The 5,136-nt window shown below is 30.2% G+C and overlaps 1 long non-coding RNA gene across 1 annotated transcript; it reads left to right on the plus strand.

The window, feature by feature from the left end:
- Window positions 1–3,719: 3,719 nt before the first annotated feature.
- Window positions 3,720–4,876, plus strand: LOC126266260 (uncharacterized). Its single transcript, XR_007548697.1, has 3 exons — window positions 3,720–4,388; window positions 4,553–4,631; window positions 4,684–4,876. It is a non-coding gene; the product is annotated as an uncharacterized LOC126266260 (long non-coding RNA).
- The last annotated feature ends 260 nt before the right edge of the window (window positions 4,877–5,136 follow it).

The raw sequence follows: 5,136 nt of genomic DNA on the forward strand, positions 1-5,136 counted from the left end.
CAACAAACGTGGTTTAACCCTCGACATCTAAAGCTTGACTGCCTGGTTCTTTCTTAAGAACTGCCCCGATTATTAAATGTAAACAAATACTTCGATTTGCTTATAAAACAAAACTAGTCTAAATAGATGTGAGCACGTCGCATCGGTCCATCGGTGAAGGTGATGACGTAAGCTAACATATATTAACTATTTATTACTTTTACGAAAAAGTAATTATCGTAACTACATTCATTTTAGTATTTTCAGAATTAAAATTAATCAAATAACTGTGAAAATCAATTGCAGTTTTAGTTTTACTTAGATATTTTAAGGTGACATATTTTTATGGGAAATCGAGGCAAAAATTAAATATTTTCATTGTAAAACAAATATTTGTCTATGCCCAAGTGTAACTAATTAAATTAATTGGAACTTATTTTTTTGTATTGTGAACGGGTCCTAAAACATTAAAAAAACTCAATACAATTAATTGGTTAACACAATAGAATTAACGAAATCGTTGTTGTGCCATGATGGTAGTGCAATAAAAAATGTCAGTCAGGGTATTGTATAAAAAAATATTATAAATTATATGTAAATTAGACGGCACATAAAATCTAACCGAAGTTAGACCCCAGAGTAGTTGCGAAAAACAACAGTTTTTTTGTCACCCCTAACCTATCGCTATCCCTCAAAAACAAAGGGGTCTGTTTGTATCAAACCTTGGATGTGTGTTATGGGAGATATACCGAGATATAACTGACTATGGCGAAAAAAACATTGAAAAAAACCGTTGATGCCCTAACAAGTATGAAATGCCGGTTGATTTCTAAAAAAAAACGTCAGACAAGTTCCTATTAAACTATTTAGCTGACTGTGCCCTTTGTTGCTATAAATAATGATCCATTAAAAAAGGAGGCATTTTTGTTCGGTTGAAGACTCTACAGGACTAGAGTTAAACAATATATTGTGATAATAAAAATAGTTACAGTAATGCCCAAGCTTTACAAGCGTTAACGAAGTGGATTAATGGAAACCGAAATGAAATATAAACGTTTCACTTGAAAAACCGAAACCCTCGTAACAGTCGTCCACCGCTACTCTATTTGCATACATTTATTGCACAATAAAAATAAACTGACCCCTATGCAAATAAATAGCGTTTCGTTGACAATGGGTCGTATGTGACATGTGCACAATGCTCGATGGTCATTTTTGTATTTTTGGAAGACGCACCGACGTCCGGTTTCGCTAAAGTTTACCTCTGACCCTATGTGCTTCCCCCGTTTTTTTTTCTGATAGTTGGTCAGCCAAGTAATGATTATGTAATAATATGGGTCATTTGAAGTATAAGCACTGAACTAAATAATAAACTGTGAGTAAATTAAATAAATATAATTTAAAAATAAATAAAAAATTCAATAAATTAATATATTTTAATTATCTAGTTAGAAGAGAATAAATTAATATTTTCTCAATAATAATAATAATGATCATTAATCTTTATATATTCATATATTAGTGTATATTAGTATATATTACAGACGTAATGTACAGAAGATTGATAAAAAAAGTTCTTTTATTGATACTTTTTCAGATGCAACATTTGCCTGGTCAACTGCAATTGTATTTTGCCATAAACTCCCCATTTTTTCACCGCAATTGCGAGGGCAGGAAGCTAAATGTACTTTCGTGATTTTCATATGTTTACTGATTTTGTTTGGGGTGCGGGGAAAATAATTTTTGCATTGTCCAAACCGTTGACTGAGCTTCATAGTGAATGAAGAAGTTTGTTAGATGTTTATTCAGTTCAAATACTTTCACCGTTGTTTTCAATTTTCATTATTACACTAATACTCGTAAATAATTGTAAGCATACAGAAACACTTATAAATATTATTATTAATACATTCAAGTGAAATTATATTTACTTTCCCAAAATATCATAACGTTAATATAATAAGTAAATTAACAAGATGTTAAAATTGATTAAAATAATAAATACTTTTTTGTGAACTTTTTCTAGTTTTGAAAGTTGTTTGGTATTTGCGAATAATTAGCCAATAATACATTTCTAACAATTGTTTTACGTGGTAATATTTTTTAACAAAAAATCGGTTTCAAGTAATGACGATGAATGGAAAGTAACTAAACCAGGAAATAAAATATAATTTCTATAAAATTAAACCAAAAACTAACAGTTATTCTACAAATAAAAAAATTGATTCACTAAGCAGTTTACGTATCAAACAATTCCATATCGGAACTCCCCTCAAATTTTTGTATAGATTTTGTGCGTGGCAGATGTTTTGACCAGAGTACAGTGGACACTGCGTATTATAATGAATTACAATATGCCGATTAGGTCCGAAAAAATAGGTCGCGTGTCCCCTTTTTACGAATAAAACGGCCTTGCATACAGGAGAGTAATTTCAGTCGGTCGTCCCCCACATAATGATTATTTACCCCCAGCGAAGACCGAAACTATTGCGTATTATGGGTTTTTGCGACGCTTCAGTCCGATATTTTGCGTGGGAAGTGACTGGTATATAAAATTATAGCAGTCAGAAATATACAAAATTAATGAAAAAGTACATTATTAAATGTATAATTTTAATTTTAAGAAGTTATATTTGGATATGTTCTTAATTAATTTATTTTTTTAGTCAATTTCTAAATAAAAACTATACTATTATTATGTTACTAATTGTAGAGTGTATATTTTTTTAAAATATCTATTTTAGAAGAAAACTTTTCAACATGTGAACTTAATTCCTTGCCATTTTTTGGCAATGGTTAATCTTGTGATACATCAAATGATAGATAAAGAGCTATTAAACAATTTAAAAAAGTTGTTTTTTGTGTATTATACTCTTTAAATTAAAACTAATTACTATGTTTGAATTTTAGAAGTATGCCCTTTGATTTATTCCTTCTTGCGAACAATGAGATTCTCCACAAAATTTGTATTAAAAAAATTGTAATTAACCTTACTGCTTAATTTTTCACTTGAAAAAACAACAGGGAATTGGCCAACATATTTGTAACTGTTTATGATAAGAAAATCAATATGTAACTCGCCACCATACTGTCCACAGTATCGACAGCCATTGTTTTCGTCGACAAAACAAATGAATCCGCGTATTCTTATCGCAAAAAGATAATAATATCCCGAAAGTAAACCTGTTTGGAAAAAAATATTCCACATGACGGACTACGATCGGAAAATTGATTCAGTGTCGTGATGATTAATAATAATAATTGTGCTGTCTATTCACAGAATTTTACTACAGTTCCAAATAACGTAATATAAAATAATAAAATCATACAAAATCGAACAAAATATAAATTTTACATTATGCTGAATCAGCTTTATATCCTATATATTTATATTTAACCTTGAACCTGTTTTTGAAATGATTTTTCGCCAGACTTATAATCAGTTAATTAAAAGCCAACCCTATTCAGATTTGTCATTGATAAAACGTATTTATTATTGATTTGTTGCAATCAGACTGTCAGTAAAATATTCCGTGAATTTATTATGGATATGTTTTTAAGGGATGGTTTGACCGATTGTACATTGTGCTGTCCCGACAAACTACCCCTACATAATGTGTATTACGTCAGGCTGCACAGATAAAGTCAATTGAATTGGCCGTACGCTTCTTTTTGCTGGACCACAATTAATAACGTGACAGTTAACATGATTAAAACTTTGAACAATTAAACAACGGATTATGTCACATGTTAAATCATCAAGAAATGTCACATATGTCAGATTTATAAATTCTTCCAAATTTCGATGAATCCATTCATGTAGTACATCATATCAACATTATGACAATAATCGGATACATATTGCGAAAAGTTGGTCAATTTTATAAAGAAACTATTACTTTGTGAAATAATTAGGGCGTTATGGAGAACCAGAAGATTATTAGGGCAATTTTGAAGGAAAATGCGTCTTTACGTTCACATATTGAGAAACTGGAACAATGTGTTAATCACTTATTTAATATAAGTGACAAGCAGAGTTACAAAAACGAAATATTTATGGAAATGATTGTGGCGATCACCAAGGAGAATAGGAAGCTGAAAAAGGATTTGGAAAAATTGGAACGTAAGGAAACACCAGAGGAAAAATTAATTGGTAATGTTCTCCTAGTAGCATTGGAAAGGGCATTGAAAACAACAAAGGAAGACCATATGACAGTTTCTGATACAAATTTAGTAACGTTCCATTCGTCTAACACCAAACGATTATTAAAGGAGGTTCAAAACCATATATTGAAGCAAAAACACGTAACTGGCTGTAAAACCAAAACAATCGAAAAACATAATTATGATGAACTGGAGACGTTTTTAAATTCATTGAAATGTAATGCATATGTAAAAAAATAAACAAAGTAAGTCCGCATGAAGTACATTTTAGTTTAATTTATATTGTGTTTTGATAAACAGGACAACAAGCTCATATATTTTTTGGCCTATTTAAGTAGTTATCTAAATTTGCTGAATCTTTCACTACAATGTGTGAATGCCGAAACGTTACAAAACAACATTTTCGTAGATTCTAGAAGCAACTGGCATCAAGTTCAAGTTTAATGCATACGTCTAAATAACCGTGAGAAATAAAAAAAAATCAGGGGGTAAGGTCTTCCTTTAAAAAAACGTTTATGGTAATTCACAATGTTTTTTAAGGTAGCTAGGATACCTAGAAAAAGTCACCCCTCTAATGGTTGGCGAATATAAGAATACTTGGTGGTATGGGAAAAAACTGTCCCCAACATTTTTTACGCGATACCATGATTAAAGGTTGTTATTTATAATCTTTTCAAACTATATGCAAATGAAAAGAAAAAAAAACGGACAATAAATTCCAAGTAATTTTTCAGATGATGTTTTTTGTCGTGGTGTACCGTTTTAATTATAAAAAAATATTTAACATCTCTATAATCACTTTTTAATTTCCGTTTGGGCATAGTCAAGTTTTTGCTTTCCTATTAACAACATTGTCGTTTTTCTCTTTGCTTAAACCCATTGTTTGGGTATTATACGTTATATTTGATTAATGTCTCCTTTGTTATCAACGAATTGTAAGCAGCCACATGCAAAACATAAAATTTGTTTTATTATTATGATCTAGAGTTACAA

Source organism: Aethina tumida, chromosome 7 (genome assembly GCF_024364675.1).
Source record: "Aethina tumida isolate Nest 87 chromosome 7, icAetTumi1.1, whole genome shotgun sequence".
Taxonomy (NCBI): Eukaryota; Metazoa; Arthropoda; class Insecta; order Coleoptera; family Nitidulidae; genus Aethina; species Aethina tumida.